Here is a 19,701-nt window from a genome sequence, read left to right as displayed (position 1 = left end):
CTAAAGTCAAAATCGGTGAGAGTGAGTAAGGCATCGTTCGCTTCGCGGATTTGAGTTTTTAATTCAAGTTGAGATGTGACTTTTTTTTATAACTTTTTACTGTAGTAGAAAAAGTTAAATATGACATTTTCTGATAACTTTTTACTGTAAAAATCTAAAATTAAAAACGTAAATCGGTGAAATGAACGAGGCTTAAGAGAAAACTCAACAACTCAACTTATGTCCCTTTCCCTCGATCTCGAAACCCAACTTGAACATGGAGACCACCTTTTCTTAATTTACTTAGGCATGGTCCCTACCAATCCCATGACACCAAAAACAGCAAAATTAGTAGTCACTATTCAATAAGCATTGCAAAAATGTCAAAGCATTTTATTGTTCTTTGTTTTGTATTGTCCATCTTTTTCTGTTAACCAAAATAGTCCCTTGTCAGGCAAACAGGACTTTGGCCATAGAACCCTACTTTTTACCCCATTGCGTTGAAATTCCTTAATTGGCATGTAAAATGGAATCCAACTTTTTCTTTTGGTTTTTTTTTTTTTTTTTTTTTTTTTGTTTCTCAGTAGGCCCCAAAGGGCAAGAGGACACGGCCCTAAAGCGACGGGTCCTCCACTCCGTGCACCTATTGTTGCAGCTTGCTTTTTGGGGTGGTTTTTTTTTTTTTAGATTCCCTAAAATACCCTTCTTGCAATTAATGGTAGAAAACTACTTGACCATGTTCTTGGAATGAGAAATATCCTTTTGTCTTAAGAACAAAACAAAACAAAACAAAATGTTCATTTGAGCAAGAAAAGGAGAGGTCCTAATTAAGGTCCTCGTTCCTCACAACTCGGTCCTTTTTTGTTTAGCTCTGTGGAGTTTTATACTGGTCCACATTACCCCAAATACAAATAGGAACTTATAGCTTAGCTTAGCTGCTTTTTCTTCTTCTTCTTCTTTTTATTTATTTATTTATTTCGAGTATTGCCTACCATGACTGAGAATGAGGCATTGTTCATTTCGCTGATTCGAGTTTAGAATTTGAGTTTTACTAGAGTAAAAAGCTCTCAGAAACAGTTACATCTAACTTTTTCGCTACAGTAAAAAGCTCTCACATAAAATCACATCTCAACTCGAATTAAAAACTCGAATCAGCGAACTAAACGAGCCCTAGTGAAAAGTTATAAAGTTGATCTATAAACCAAGATGAAATATTATTTTTGGTTACTTGTTAGTTGCTAATTACCACCCATTAATAAAATGGGACTTTCTCTACAGGACTCCCTGACAATAATACTAATTTTTTATTGTTGAATCATATTAAAATCACATTAATTAAAAATTTATTAGAACATACATTTTTTTAATATAAATTTAATAATTGAAAAGTAAAAAATTATCTATAATTCTTTTTTTTTTGTCTTACTAAAATAATTCCCCAATAAAAGTTAGTTGGCACATTTTACAAAAACAAAAAGGTATGACTTGTGTGATTGTGGCATGTACGACCAACTTTAGAAGTTTTAAAGTTGATTTGAATTTAGAATTTTAGGGGTTGTTTTTTTTGTAATTTAAGTGTAGTTTTTGAGTTGAATTTGAGTTATAACTTGAATTGAAGTTGTAATTTGAATAAAGTTGAGTAAAGTTGAGTAAAATTGAATAAAGTTGAAACTTAAAAGAACGTGAACTTGAATAAAGTTATAACTTGAGTTTAAACTTTTTCTGAGTTTTGTTGCAAAAGAACAACCCCTAGAAATTCTCTGGTAAGTCTAGTGTATTGATAGATTAAGTTTTTTTAATTGTTAATTTTAAGTATTTTTTAATTTTTATGTGATTTTATACATATTTAACATATAAAAAACTTAATCTATCAATATATTAGCGTACCAGAGATCCCTTAAAATTTTAACTTTTAAGATTCATTCAAATTTTTCCTATGAATTTTGTAAGTTTTATCTCACTTGTTAAACACAAAAAAATTTACACCTTACTATTTGTGTGCCACGTCATCAAACCGACAAACCGTCGTCATATTTTCATTCTTTATTTCATTGTTTTTTTTAGTCTAAACACTTGTAAGAGTCTCCATCTTTTCCTAATTAATTATTCATATATTAAAGAGAACATATTGGCCTCGTTCACTTCGCGGATTCGAGTTTTCAATTCGAGTTGAGATGTGATATTTTTTTAGAGCTTTTTACTGTAGCAGAAAAAGTTAGATGTGATATTTTCTGATAATTTTTTACTGTAGAAACCTAAAATTGAAAACTCGAATCGGTGAAATAAACGAGACCGTTATGTAAAAATTTGAAAGCTCATGCTATAGTTTCAGGAACTAACTCATGGCACCGGTCACCAATATTATTAGAAAGTTTATGGTTTTATTTAGCAATTTCAATATCCATAATTTGTTACTACGGTGTTTTTCTAATGAAATTCACAACACTAATAGTGGAAGCGCTTCGCTAATATATAGTTTTTTTTTTCAATTCAAATATTTAAGATTCACCAAGCACATAGAACATGCCAATTTCAGATTCACTGTAAATATAAACCAAATTCTAAAGTTCGAGCAACAAGAAAAACAAAAAGAATAGGCAAAATAATATTTTTTTAAGCGATGGGCATTAAGGTAAAAATGGGAATGGAGGGCAATGTTCAAATGTGCACACAGAGGAGAGAGAAAGGGAAAGCGACGGTTCAGGTGCGGTGTACCCGTTGCCGCAGAAGCGCGGGCCATAGCGGCCCAGCGGGCTCGTAGATCGAGGTCCAACACAATCTCTGCCGGGCTTCTGTTTCTCATTAAGAATTTTAAAATTTTAACGAGGGAGAAAGAGAGAAATAGGTGAGACTTGAGATAAATTAAAATTAATAAGTTAATAGTTTATATGAGTTAATAAATATGTTAAATTATTATTTTTATCCATAATTTATCTAGTTATGAACCATAATTTGGACAAGTTATTGTCCATAATTCACGATTTTTGTCCATAACTTGTCTGACAATGAACCATAACTTGACAAATTTGTCCATAAATTATCTGGTTATGAACCATAACTTGACAAGTTATGACTTATTAATTTTTATAATTAAAAATTAGTCTATATACTTTCTTAAGCTTTTCATATTGACATATTTTCTACTATTTCTCTTTTAACAAATACTTCTTAAATGGTACCATTAAAAATATTTAGGCCCTAACTTTAACCTATTAAATTTTACTCTTTTAAAATAAGTAATAAGACATACTATTATAATAATTTGACAGATGTCGCTAGTAGTCAGTCTCCGGTAACCGACAGCGGGCGTAATTTGATAAATTATTGTTTAAAAGTTGATAAATTATTATTTATAATTTGACAGATTATTATTAAAAAATGTAGCCTATCACAATAAAAGAATAGAACTCCAAAAAGATGTGTTTAAGAATCATTTTTTGTAATTTTATCCTGAAAATTTTAGATCTCATAGGAAAAAGTTCACCAAGGTCTAGTCAATCCTCAACGTCTATTTATACTTAGAAAAAAAAATTATGATAGAGTATAAAAAGGGATTTATTTTAAGAATATAATTTTCTTAAAATTGTTAGATTTGTATATTTGTATTGCTTTCTTTTTTAGTGCCCGTTTGTTTCAACAATCCAAATTTTTATTTAGGATTCAAATTGTAGTTCGTGATTCAAATTGATATTTGGAAGATAACAATTCAAAGACAATTCAAACTATTAACAATTGTTCAAACTCTTGATTTTAGAATTTACCTTATCCTAAATTTTAACCATTCTAATTATTTGTTACAGTGAAAACAATTCTAATTCGACTCTTTCTCTCTCTTTAATTTCAAACTTAAAAATGTTATAACTTCTTCATTTTAATTCTGATTGAGATGATTTTTTTAATGTGTTCATAATTAAGGAAAAAATGATTGAGTTTGAAATTCATTGTAACAAATATCAAGTTTTGTACTCTGCTAAGGAAAAAAATAAATATTACAGCATATGATATTTATCAAAAAATATGAGAGGGAATAACAGTGACGATGATTGGACAGCTCTGAAAAAGGATAAATAAGAACAATTCAAGAAGTTTTAAATTTTGTATGTAAAATGTGAATAACTCTATGAAAATAGGATCATAAAAAATGATTTGCCGATATTTTTTATTTTTAATAATTAAATTTATATCAAAAATTATTTATTTTATATATTTTTTAATGCAATTTAATTATGATTAGACTTAACAATCAAAAACTGATATCATCGTGAGAAGACACTATTAAAAAAGTCCATAACTTTTGTTTTCCAGTCAACATGTGTTATTTCTCTCACTTTCCTTATTTTTTTTAAAAACAAAATTTAACATGCCTCCCTTAGTCCCTTATCACAACAAACTCTTCTTCTTTTTTTTTTTTTTTTTTCTTAACATCGGATTTCGGTTCTCTAGCTGTCATTTTCTATTTGGTATCTCCATGTTTGGTTGCGGAAATAAACTCTGAGAGGCCCTTCTTTTCGAAAGGAACTCTGTATTCTATTTCTAAGCACATGTACGGACAAAATTAATTTTTAATAATTTGAGTTTTTAATTTAAATTGATATATAATTTTATTTAAGAGTTTTTTATTATAGTAAAAAAATTAGATGTAATTATTTTTTAGAATTTTTTATTATAATAAAATTTAAATTTTAAACTCGAATAGTAAAATAACCGTACATACATGTTTGTTTTATGAATTCGAGTTGAAAACTTGAGTTTATAAGTTAATTTATGTGTGAAAAAATATTATAGCTAAAAAAATTAAATTTAAATTTTTTGAGAGAAAATACTGTAGTAAAAAATTTAAGTTGTAATTTAAATTATGAAACGAACAAATTAGCCTAAGACTTCTTAATATTAAAAAAAATAACAAACGTTCAAATTTTTTTAAGTAAACATGGACCCGTTTAGTTCGCTGATTTGAGATTTTAATTCGAGTTGAGATGTGACTTCATATGAGAGTTTTTTACTGTAGCAAAAAAGTTAGATGTAATTGTTTGTGAGAGATTTTTATTATAACAAAACTCAAATTTTAAACTCGAATCAGCGAAATAAACAAACCACGTTCATGACTTCAGGAGAAAAGTTAAACCGCGTCCATGACACAACTACTGCACCATCTGAAAAATGAAAAAGGGCCTTTATACTCTATTACTCTCTGATTGACATAGGCAGTCGCATGAATCAAGCACGCTTAAAAGAAAATGTTATAACTCTCACGTCTTAAGAAAATTAAGATAACTACTACAGATAATCCTTGTATTTTGCTTAAATTACGGCGACACCCCTTCAACAAAAACATTTTGGTGTTGTTTGATAAATTTTTTACACGTCTTCTCAGGTATAAATTTGAAAAAGGTCTCTAAACAATGGTTTATTAGCAACTGTTTTGAAAATAAGAACGAAAACAAAAATAATGAGAATGGTTTTGTTAAGAATAGGCAAAATGATTAAAAATTAGGGAGTTTTTTTTCGTAAGTCCAGAAAAATAAAACTATCAGTAGTTTCATTTTTTTTAGTCATTAAATTTGTATTAAAAATTATATATTCTACATATTTTTTTAAATTTATTTGATTTTGACTGAATCTAACTGTCAAAAAACTTATCATATCAGTAGGACGGCCTAGCAAAAATAGTGCTTAAAAATTATTTTCCCATTTCGGTTTTCATTTTGTAAGACTATAACTTAGTACACATTTTCATAAACATGCTCGAGCACAATTTCAATTTTTTCTAATACCTAAAACAATCTGTAAAAAAATAATCAAATGCAATTTTAAAAACAACTTCAACACTATTTCCATTTTCATACTAAAAAACAAAAAACGTGTCCTTTTAAGTCATCCCTCTTTAATTTTATAATTTTGTCAATATCAAATGTATAGTGACTAAAATATCCAACAAATATAAGCCGTGGACCAAATTGTTAGATTGAGTTTAGGCCTAATTCATTTCACCGATTTGAGTTTTTAATTTTATATTTTTACAGTAAAAATTTTTTAAAAAATGTCACATCTAATTTTTTTTATTATAGTAAAAAATATTAAAAAAATATCACATTTTAATTTAAATTAAAAACTCAAATTTATAAAGTGAACGAAACATGGTCATGATAATGATATTTTCATTATTAGAGTGCAAGTCATACTCGTAAGCATTTAAATATTAGTTAACATCAGTTTTATTAATTAAATAAGGACAAAACATATAGATATAGGACGCTTTTCTAATGCAGGGAAGACACCCGGCTGTGAATGTTAGAAAAGGGCCCCACCTTGTATATTCAACTAAACGAAAAAAAAAAAAAAAAAAAAAAAAAAGCACACTTGTGACCTTTAGCCAACATAGAAAAGTGAATTTTTTTGGTAGGCTTCCACATGTCAGATTTTAATTTTTAAATTTAATTAAAATCACATTAAATTAAAAATTATATAAAATAGACAATTTTTATATAAATTTAACTATTAAAAAATAAAAAAATATTAATAATTCATAATAAATAGATAGCACACGTTATTAGGATAACAAATTAACAGTTGTAAAGTTTTAAATCCGATAACCTTACAGTTTAATAAATGTAATTTTTTTAGTTACTGTCTAACATCATTTATATATGTGTATAATATTAGGTTTATTCAAGTGTAATACTGAATGTCACATGTGTTTGATTATATTTTTTAAACGTTACATTTAAGCGAATCAAGTACTACACGTACAAAAGAATGATGTTATACAAAAAAGAATGATTTTTTTTCCCTTTTTTATTCTTTTGTCTACTTTTCTTTTGCCTATTATCTTTTTGTATTTTTCCTTAATATTCTTTGACAGTTCATTTCTTTACAATATAAAATACTTTCTTTTTCTAAATTTTTTAATTAAAATAATTCATTTTAAATATGTTCCTATTAAAAACTCTTCTATAACTTTAATTCTTTTTTAAAACTTTTTCTTTTTCCATTTTTTTCCATTTTTTTCTATTTTTTTCTATTTTTTGACTTTTTTATTTTTTTCCTTTAGTTATTGCCTTTTTTTCTTTACCATTCTTTGACAGTTCATTTTTTTTACAATATCCTTATTTTAAATTTTCTCATATTTCTTTTAGTTAAAATAATTTCTTTTAAATGTCTCCTTAATTAAGGTTTTTTATTTTTTTGTCAAAGACTCCAATATAACTTTAATTCGTTTTGAAGTGATTTTTGAAATACTTTTTTTTCCTCTTACTTCAATTAATGGACTTAGCTTTTAAGGAAGTTACGTTGTTTTATGCGGCATCAAACTTAAAAAATTATTTTCATATGTATAACATGTGACTCAACTAGTCTTTCTAAAAATATAATGCAATATATTAATTTTATATTTAAAATATTTATATCTATTTTAATGGACAAATAAAAGTTTTATATTTTACTTTTGATATATATATGAATGAGTTTTCAATGATTATGTTTCCATCAGTGATTACTCATCAAATATTAAAATTTAATGATGTAGCATGATATGAATCTAATCTCATTAACTGCCATGTACATTATTTTGTCAACTATCTAATTTATTACAAATGTCTGATCAATATCACATGGTTAAAATAATGATAAATTATTCAGTAGTCCAATTGTACCATATAATAATGTTTGTGTGGTACACCCGTCCAATAAAAGTTTAACAATTGACTAGTTTATTTATATCAACTTTTTATAATTAAGATTCTCTCTTAATTGTTAGTTCAAAACCACATAAATATTCTACTTTAATCCTTATATTAATTAGTTCACTTTATGTAATTTTTCTTAAATATTTTTTTGGACATTTAAACTTATTTGATCATTAACGCTTGCTATTTCTTTTTTGCATTAAAGTTGGGTACAAATACTAACCAAAATCCTCAATTTACGGCCCTGTTTTTTTCGCTGATTCGAGTTTAAAATTTGAGTTTTGTTACAATAAAAAGTTTTCAGAAACAGTCATATCTAACTTTTTTGCTACAGTAAAAAGCTCTCACACAACATCACGTCTCAACTCGAATTAAAAACTCAAATTAACAAACCAAACGGGCCCGTGTTACACACGTACTAGTCCACACAAGAATCCCAACCAAATTCCTAAAAAATAAAAAATAATAATAATAATAATAATTAAGAGAAATATCATGGAAAAAAATCGAAACATTCTTAAAAAACCTCGATAAGTATAGAAATGTGATTTGTTGTTGTTTCCCACTACAACTTTTTAGTGGCTAAATGCTAATGATCACAAGGTAAGTATTAACATATTTTCTCTGTTAAAGGTCTTGCACAAATATACAATACTCTTGGGTCCCGTTCATTTCCCCGATTCGAGTTTTGCTATAGTAAAAAGCTCTCAAAAATAGTCACATCTAACTTTTTTACTACAATAAAAAGTTCTCACATAAAATCACATCTCAACTCAAATTAAAAGTTCGAATCAGTGAACTAAACAAGTAAATATAGTTTGAAAAGACATTTGCAGCTGCCCATGACATTCGCAGCTACCTAAGTAATATAAGGAGTTTAGTAGAGTAATTATGATGATTTTTATCCAATAATTAGTGAAATACACATTAGGAGAGAGACGTCTAATTATAAAAAGTTTAATAAATAAACTAATTGTTAAATTTTTATTGGACTGGTGTACCACGTAAGCATTATGATGCAGTACGCCTGATCCATAAAATAACTTTTTAAAAATAATAATACTCACCGATTGGTAAATATTAAAGTAAACATTAAAACCACATAGGTTAATTGAGTTACATTTTGGTTTCAAAAATTCGTACTCAAATTAAAAAAAGAAAGGATAGTTGGGTAAATCAAACCTAAATTTCAAGAATGATGTGGACCCATCTTAATCGAATTTGAATTAAGCATGTTAGCATTATTTGAGAAGTAAGTTCAAATGTGTTTTTTTTTTTTTTCGAATTTAAAAAATAACATTAAGGATCCGTTTAGTTCGCTGATTCGAGTTTTTAATTCGAGTTGAGATGTGATTTTATGTGAGAGCAAATAGCAACAAAGTTAGATGTGATTGTTTGTGAGAGCTTTTTACTGTAGCAAAACTCGAATTCTAAACTCGAATTAGCGAAATGAACCGGCTTCTAGTTTTAATTTTTTTCTTAATTCATCATCTTAATTTTGAAAATTACAAAGGTGTCATTTTGATCCTTTGTAATTGAAACACTTATTTCTCTCGTCCCTTGGCACATTATGGGTGAAAAAATAGAGCTAAAAGACAAAAATACCCCTTAAATGGTTTCTGAAAATGTTGTAAACATTTAATAAATACTGAAGAAAAAACCATAAAACATAAAATTTTAGAAAAAATATATGGAATTTTATGTCTTTTAGATGTTCAAAAAAACAAAAAAAAAATTCACAAATTTCATGAAAACGAATTTCAGTATTGAAGGCACTCTTTTGCTCTTGTTTTATCACCCATAAAATGAGCCGCTCATGATAACGAGTCAATACTATAAGCATGGAGGACATTAAGCAAACACATTAATTGAAGGTGAGTCTCATATAATGTGGTCTACTTAAACACCCAGATCCGATTAGTTGGGGAAGTATGGTGCTGAATAAAACTGAGGAATAAATTCAAAAAAAAAAAAAAAAATATATATATATATATATATATATATATATATATATATATATATATATATATATATATATATATATATATATATATATATATATATATATATATATATATATATATATATATATATATATATATATATATATATATATATATATATATATATATATATATATATATATATATATATATATATATATATATATATATATATATATATATATATATATATATATATATATATATATATATATATATATATATATATATATATATATATATATATATATATATATATATATATATATATATATATATATATATATATATATATATATATATATATATATATATATATATATATATATATATATATATATATATATATATATATATATATATATATATATATATATATATATATATATATATATATATATATATATATATATATATATATATATATATATATATATATATATATATATATATATATATATATATATATATATATATATATATATATATATATATATATATATATATATATATATATATATATATATATATATATATATATATATATATATATATATATATATATATATATATATATATATATATATATATATATATATATATATATATATATATATATATATATATATATATATATATATATATATATATATATATATATATATATATATATATATATATATATATATATATATATATATATATATATATATATATATATATATATATATATATATATATATATATATATATATATATATATATATATATATATATATATATATATATATATATATATATATATATATATATATATATATATATATATATATATATATATATATATATATATATATATATATATATATATATATATATATATATATATATATATATATATATATATATATATATATATATATATATATATATATATATATATATATATATATATATATATATATATATATATATATATATATATATATATATATATATATATATATATATATATATATATATATATATATATATATATATATATATATATATATATATATATATATATATATATATATATATATATATATATATATATATATATATATATATATATATATATATATATATATATATATATATATATATATATATATATATATATATATATATATATATATATATATATATATATATATATATATATATATATATATATATATATATATATATATATATATATATATATATATATATATATATATATATATATATATATATATATATATATATATATATATATATATATATATATATATATATATATATATATATATATATATATATATATATATATATATATATATATATATATATATATATATATATATATATATATATATATATATATATATATATATATATATATATATATATATATATATATATATATATATATATATATATATATATATATATATATATATATATATATATATATATATATATATATATATATATATATATATATATATATATATATATATATATATATATATATATATATATATATATATATATATATATATATATATATATATATATATATATATATATATATATATATATATATATATATATATATATATATATATATATATATATATATATATATATATATATATATATATATATATATATATATATATATATATATATATATATATATATATATATATATATATATATATATATATATATATATATATATATATATATATATATATATATATATATATATATATATATATATATATATATATATATATATATATATATATATATATATATATATATATATATATATATATATATATATATATATATATATATATATATATATATATATATATATATATATATATATATATATATATATATATATATATATATATATATATATATATATATATATATATATATATATATATATATATATATATATATATATATATATATATATATATATATATATATATATATATATATATATATATATATATATATATATATATATATATATATATATATATATATATATATATATATATATATATATATATATATATATATATATATATATATATATATATATATATATATATATATATATATATATATATATATATATATATATATATATATATATATATATATATATATATATATATATATATATATATATATATATATATATATATATATATATATATATATATATATATATATATATATATATATATATATATATATATATATATATATATATATATATATATATATATATATATATATATATATATATATATATATATATATATATATATATATATATATATATATATATATATATATATATATATATATATATATATATATATATTTATACATACAAGGAGGTATACTTATGCAATAAACAATGCATTATAAGCACTAAATATGCTGCATCACATACTAATAGAAAATAGACAAAATGGTGTTCATTTATGAAACACATTTTATTAGTTGTAACGGTGAACACTATCAGTAGACTTGACATTGTAACAAAAAATTTGAATTATAATTAGAATTGTGAAACGGACGACTCACTCTCGTTCAGTTCGCCAGTTCGAGTTTTCAATTCGAGCTGAGATGTGACTTTATGTGAGAACTTTTAACTGCAGTAGAAAGAATTAAATATGAATTTTTGTGAGAGTTTAACTGTAGTAAACTGGAATTAAAAACTCAAATCGGTGAAATGAACGAGATTCTCCCCACTTGTTTCATAAATTAAGGGCCTCGTTCGCTTTGCGGATTCTAGTTTTCAATTCGAGTTGAGATGTGAAATTTCTGAAAACTTTTAACTGTAAGAGAAAAAGTTAAATGTAACATTTTTTGAGAGCTTTTAATTGTAAAAATCTAAAACTAAAAACTCAAATCAATAAAATAAATGATGTCTAAATATAATTTTTTATGAGAATTTTTAATTATAATAAAACTAAAATTAAAAACTCAGGTCCCGTTATTTTTACTGATTTGAGTTTAAAATTCAAATTTTACTATAATAAAAAACTCTAAAAAATAATTATATATAACTTTTATATTATAATAAAAAATTTTCATATAACATCATATTTTAACTTAAATTAAAAATTTAAATTAGCGAACTGAATCGCCGTAAAAGAAACGAAACATTCCCCCACTTGTTTCATAATTAGAATTGTGAAACGGACTAGAGTCCTAATTAGAATTTTGCATAGGTATCCTTACTCATCAAATTTCCCTATGACAAACCGACACTTGTTTGTACTTGACCACCCCTCTCATCTCACTTACCACGGTAACGCCCTTTTTCAGGCTTTGACACGCACAGACAGCGCGCCGTATAGACTTTCACAGACACACAATAGGAGAGAGAAGACACAATAGGAGAGAGAAGACACACAATAGGAGAGAGAGAGAATACACAACAGGAGAGAGAAGACACACACAGAGACACTACACAAATACACGTTCCTTGGCCTTGCAGCTTCACCAAACCCCATAAAACCAACTGCAACAAACCACAGCTTCCTCTCCAAGCCACACACACACACCATAAAACTTCCTTCTTCTCCACTCTTTTAGCTTTCTTTCTTTTCTATACATATATATAAATATATGTGTGTATATATATCATCAGCCAAAACAAAACCCCATTTTCTTTCTTTCTTTTGTCTTTTTGGCAACTTTTTAAAGGTGTTTTGAACAATGGGTGTCAATGTAATGATGGATTTGTGCTTTGATCCAAATTTGGTTTTGCTTTATGGGAAAAGGAGGCTGAGAAGACTGTTTTGGAGGGTCAGAGCTGAAATTAGAAGACAAATTAAGAGTCGCTCCAACAAGCTTCACAAAAAGAGGTTCAACTTCAACTATGATCACTTCAGTTACTCACTCAATTTCGATAATGGCAATTTCGGTTTCTTCTGCTAAAGTAATCTTCAGTCAAGAAGGCGTGGCAGGGGTTGAAGTAACTAGCTGCTCAACAAAAAAAAAAATAAATAAATAAAAAATGAGTAGAATGTTTTTTTTTTTTTTTTTTTTTTTCCCCTTTTGGCTTTCTCTAATCTTTAGTTACTTTCTCTTCTACTCTTGTTTTTGATGTCATAGAATTAGAATATTATGCATGTAACCGGAGCTTAATTGACTTCTAATTTCTCTACTCACACTTACTCTTTTAACTTTTCATTACATCTCTCAAATCTAACTCCCAACTCTCAAAAGATCTCACAACAACACAAAAGATATGTGGGTTGTTCATAATTTTGTTTTTATGATTGATTAATTATATGAACTCAATGATTCCCAAATATGAGATAAATTAGTTCCGAACTTTTTTCTTGATCCACTGACCATTGTAAGTGATGTGTTATCCTCAAATGCTATACTTTAGTGAACAAATTACTATTTTTTTTTTATTTTTTACATTTACCAAAAAAATCAATTTATCAGTAGAATTTTATTTTGAACAGTTAGTTTTGTGGGGTTTTTTTTTTTGTTTTTTGCTCTGAAAATGAGCGTATTTTTTTTTTTTTGTAGAACTAGTGCAAAAAATGATCGAATACCTAGTGTAGAAAGTTCTTGTTTTCCTAACTTAATGGGGGTGGTCCTAGGGAAGAATGGTAGTTACGTTTTATTGAAAATGGGGCAGAGATTCTGGAGATCAAAGAAGGCATTGTTCGTTAAGTTTGGGTGTGATGTGGGTTGTAGATTTTTTTAAAAACTTATTTATTTTACCGATTTAAGTGATTTAAGTTTTTAATTATTTGACCGATTTAAACTTTATTACAACAGTTATATTAATTTTTTTAATATAATAAAAAATTATCGCATAAAATCACATTTTAATTTAAATTAGTGAATTAAACGGGCATTTAATTTTAATTTAATTACAATTAAAAATTATAAAATAATAGAAAATAGGCAAATATGAAAAGCTTAAGGAAATATATAGGCCAATTTTTAGTTATAGAAATTAATAGGTTATAACCTGTCAAGTTATGGTTCATAACCAGATAAGTTATAAACAAACTTATCAAGTTATGGTTCATAACTAGACAAGTTATGGACAAAAATCGTGATTTATGGATAATAACTTGTCAAGTTATGATTCATAACCAGACAAGTTATGGACGAAAATAGTAATTTAGCATATTTATTAGCTTATGTAAATTATTAGCCTATTAATTTTAATTCATCTCAAATCTTGATTTATTTTCCTCTTTCTCTCTTAAAAATTCTTATAAAAAATTACATCTCATTTTTTTACTATAATAAAAAAATTATATTTTAATTTATGAAGGAAACCAAAATGCAACTGGCAAAGTAAAAAAGCTAGAAATTAAACCACACATGTATATATATACATGTATAGATATATATCTTCTCTTTAGATCTGCCAACACTATTCAATATTCATTCCTCTTATTAAATGTCTCCGGTAGACGCCATAAACCTCACAGAGTACTTGCCCATAAGCTTTTATTTCACTCTGAATCCGAATGCCGGTGTTTGTTACACGCGTACTGCAGTCTTCAACTATATATTATTCTCGCCTGTTTGGCTATTCAATTCTCGGCTCTCTTCTTGTTTTTTTCCTGGTGTTTTTTCCTGTCTTTTTTTAAAATATATATATATATATATATTATTTGTTTCCTTTTTAATTGATCTTGTTCACTCTTCTCTTTGGTTGGGCTATAAAAATGTTTAGACATTATAGTTAAACACATTAGAGTAGTATAATTAGGGAATTGTCTACACAGTTTGAACTGAATCTAATTCGTTAAAACATTGGAGGGACAACTTGTGTAATTTTGCTGCTATAATTCTTGCAAGCTCAGTTGAGATTTCAATACGGGAATTTGTTGGAGTGGTAGTCCTAATACTAATACCCCACCGCTTCCACCATCCGTCTCTTTACTCCGGGCTGTTCATATTAACCGAAAAATGAGCGGCGCCGACGGAGCCGATCGAAAACCGCCGGAAAAAACCGCCTGATGGTGGCGGCCGACACCGTCGGTCGGTGAACTGAACCACGGAATTCCACACTTGGTCGGTGTCGGTTCTGATATTTTACCATCGGTCGGTGACCGGAAACCGAATCCCTTCTTCTCCAACTCCGGCACCCTGTGATTCCTTAGTCCGCCGCCGTTCGTTCCCAAGAAGTTGCAGGTCAGATGCATGAAGATGGAAGCTTTTTGCCCTATCAGCTTGCTCTCAGCCAAGTCCATTATTTCAATAGCACAATTTTTTAAACAATGAAGTTTATAATATAAATTAATATTTTAAGTTTTAAATAATATTAAAAACTCCAAAATACCCCTCTCCTTCCCGCCTCTCACATTTCCCATTGTAGTCAACTCCACTATGGCCGGCACCGGTGACCGGTGACCAACGACCGGCGGCGGCCACAGAAATCATAACAAATCAGATGTAAAAATCATAAATATCATATTTACACATATTTGTTGAAAAAATTCCATAAATATCATATGTCTCTCGGTTCCATTGTTGCCATGGAATCGCCGATGGATTTGGTTCGCGTCGGCAAGGCTGATCAGAAATCTTCAGATGGAATCGCGATTTCGGAGAGGGTCGAGTTCGCCAATTCTCCGTCGAGGGTCTGTCGTCTCGTCGACAAGGATTCACCACCATATGCCTCGTCGGCCGCGGATTTATCTCTGTGCCGACCTTCGCCATTTTCTCTCTTCACAGACCTTCGCGGATTCTCCAGCCCCAATATCCGGCGATTCAATGAAAGAGAAACCACGAAGAAAGAAGGTGAGAAAAAGTTCGTGACAAGAGAGGAGGAGATCCTGACGAGAGAGGATTGAGAGAGAGAGAGAGAGAGAGAGAGAGAGATGGGCTTGGGCGGCGAAGAGAGAGAGGTTGTGTTTCTTTTGGCGGCTGAGAGAATTGAGAGGAAGGAAAAGACAAAACCCTAATGCCCGTTCATTTTGCCGATTCGAGTTTAGAATTCGAATTTTGTTACCGTAAAAAGCTCTCAGAAACAGTCACATCTAACTTTTTTATTACAGTAAAAAGCTCTCACACAAAATCACATCTCAACTCGAATCAGCGAAGTGAACGGCCCCAAAAGTGTAAAGTTGGAAAAAAGAAACTTATTTCATATGAATATAAAAAAAAAGGGCTATAATTTATCCCAAGTTGAAAAAACTACTGTTGTGAAATTTGTTATATGTGCAGGGGGAAATAGTAAGAAATAGGTTAATATAAAAAGTTTAAGAAAGTATATAGGTCAATTTTTAGTTATAGAAATTAATAAATCATAACTTATCAAGTTATAGTTCATAACCAGATAAGTTATGGATAAATTTGTCAAGTTATGGTTCATAACCAAACAAGTTATGGACAAAAATTAGGAATAACTTGTCAAGTTATGGTTCATAACTAGACAAGTTATGGAGGAAAACAGTAATTTGACCTATTTATTAACTTATGTAAACTATTGACCTATTAATTTTAATTCATCTCAAGTCTTGATTTATTTCTTTCTTTCTCCTTATGTGTATTGTCTTTTTTGTCAATAACCAAGCCCACCAATGCTGAGCTCCCCCCCAAAAAAAAAAGCCCAACAATACTCAGCTTTCATTTTTTTTTTCCATTTGTTTGTTAAGTGAAACGCACCGTTTCACTTTAACTAAATTTTTTTTAAAAATGCAGTAGAAAACATCACGATCTTGTCTGGATGAAACCCTAGCCGCCAAAGTCCAAACCTCCTCCTCCTTCTTCTTCCTCTTCATTTTTCCTTCGAAGCTCCATTGCCGCCGCCGCCTTCTTCGCCGTTCTCCTCCGTCCGTAGCTGCCGTGAAAGTAATGGTGACCAATCGAAACCGAACCGACAAATATCGGCCACCGAACCACCGGTTTCTTTCTTCCATCGGTTGACGTTCGTTCTTTTTCTTTTTTGAAAATCGACAATGACAGTCGGTGACCGAACCGACGAAAATTGTCAGACACCGACCAATGTACAGCCCTAGTATGTAATGACCGGGAAAAATTTAGGTCTAATCCGGACAGTCTGGTATTTGACCGAAATTCTTTCCGGAATAATTAGTAGAATTTTGATGTAATCAAGAAAATATTATGGAGGAACTTTGTATACAGGGTAAAATTTCCCGAAATATGTAAAGTTATAATACGAATGTTCTTACAAGGAAAATTCGTAAATATCAGTTATGAATAGTGAAATAGTAGTTAAAAGTTAGAAATTTTAACAGGTACATTTTAGTTATGAAAAACTAAAATATTTGGTTTGTGACCAAATGACCAGCTAGAAAAAGAGTATAAATATTAGAAGTAAGGAAAATAAAAAAAGTTCCTGAAACATAATTTTTCCGAGCCAGTTAAAGTGAGAAACTGCTAAAAAAACCAATGCCGCGAGGGTAAGGTAAGTTACAGTCATTGTCTTAGTAAAGAACAATAGACTGTAATAAGTTAAGATAAGTTTCGGGGACTTGTTCCATACCCGATTTCTTAAAGTATTAGCAAGGATAAGTGGTTGTATAACAAAAGAACATGCTAGGAACATGTTAAGAACCCGAGGGTTAAAGAAAAAAAAATTACTCGTACAGAAACGTAAATTAAAGAGGCGATAGTCTAATAACAAGTAATAGATTAGTCTATAACTCAGCTTAATAGTAGTAGTTTAAGGTTGGCGACCCGCTGCTAGGGCGGGAGACGTCACATAGTATGTCGGACGCCCACCCAAGAAAGGCTTTTCAATATTCTTATTCACAAGGCATTTGAGAAGTACATGATCAAAGTAGAATAAAGAGGCGTATAGTATAAACGATAGAGTACATAAAGAGACGTATAGTATAAGCGACAGGGTAAATCTTAGGCCGTGATTCGAATTGATTCTGTTTTTATTTTTCACGTTTTAAAAAAAATGAAAACGTTTATAAAATGATATTTGGCGTAATAAAGATAAAAAACAAAAATAAAAATGATTTTTTAGTTTAGTGTAAAATGAGAGAGAAATAAAAAATAATTTTTAGTCATTTTTTATTTTTTATTTTCGTATTTTCCTCTCTCGAGCAGAGAAAAAGAGACGGAGATATTAATAAATTTTTTATATTGAAAATAATCTCTTAATAAAATTAATAAATGTATTTTTAAAAATAATTTCTGTCTGAAATTAAAAATATTTTCATATAAAAAATAAAATTACTTTAAAACGAGTTTTAAACGCGCCTTAAATTCTTTATCTTAGATTAAAACTTTAAATGTGGAAAGAGTTAACTTTTGGCTGAGGCTATCCGTCGCTCTCTTCTAATAAATCGAACACAAAATTTGTCGTATCATCCGTAATTGAGTTCGTGCTTATAAGCGCAAGAGTTCTCAGATTGAGGGTTCCTAGATTCTAATCTATGCTCATTTGACTTGGGAATGTTTATTACGCAATTAGGACGTAGCATTTTGTATTGCATTTAACGTTGTATAAATATTTTGTATTCTATTTTTTAATATATATAGTACCACCTTGGCTTAAAAAAAAACTAATGTTTTGAAGTTCGTTCAGTTCGCTGATTCGAGTTTTTAATTAAAATTAAAATGTGACTTTATGTGAGAACTTTTACTGTAACAAACAAGTTAGATGTGGTAGTTTCTGAGAATTTTTTACTGTAACAAAACTCGAATAGATAAAATGAATGAAACCTTAAATTATATTTCATAATTTAATACAAGACGCTGTCAAAAATAAACAAAAACTACTCAATTAATAAAGAAAAAAAATAAAAAGTCACAATAAAATTTAATTATTTAGAATAACATAAATAATAGGTCTTTATAAAATCATAATAAAACACGTACTTTTCTCTAAATTATTTTTAAGTAGAGAACATCAATAAATTTGAAAATCTTGAGTTAATTTGACTATATAACATTTCTATGAGGTGGTTGTTGGTTTTTACCATTTCATTTCATTTCCT

This window comes from Morus notabilis, unplaced genomic scaffold (assembly GCF_000414095.1).
Source record: "Morus notabilis unplaced genomic scaffold, ASM41409v2 Scaffold437, whole genome shotgun sequence".
In the NCBI taxonomy this organism is placed as follows: Eukaryota; Viridiplantae; Streptophyta; class Magnoliopsida; order Rosales; family Moraceae; genus Morus; species Morus notabilis.
This window is presented reverse-complemented; position numbering follows the sequence as displayed.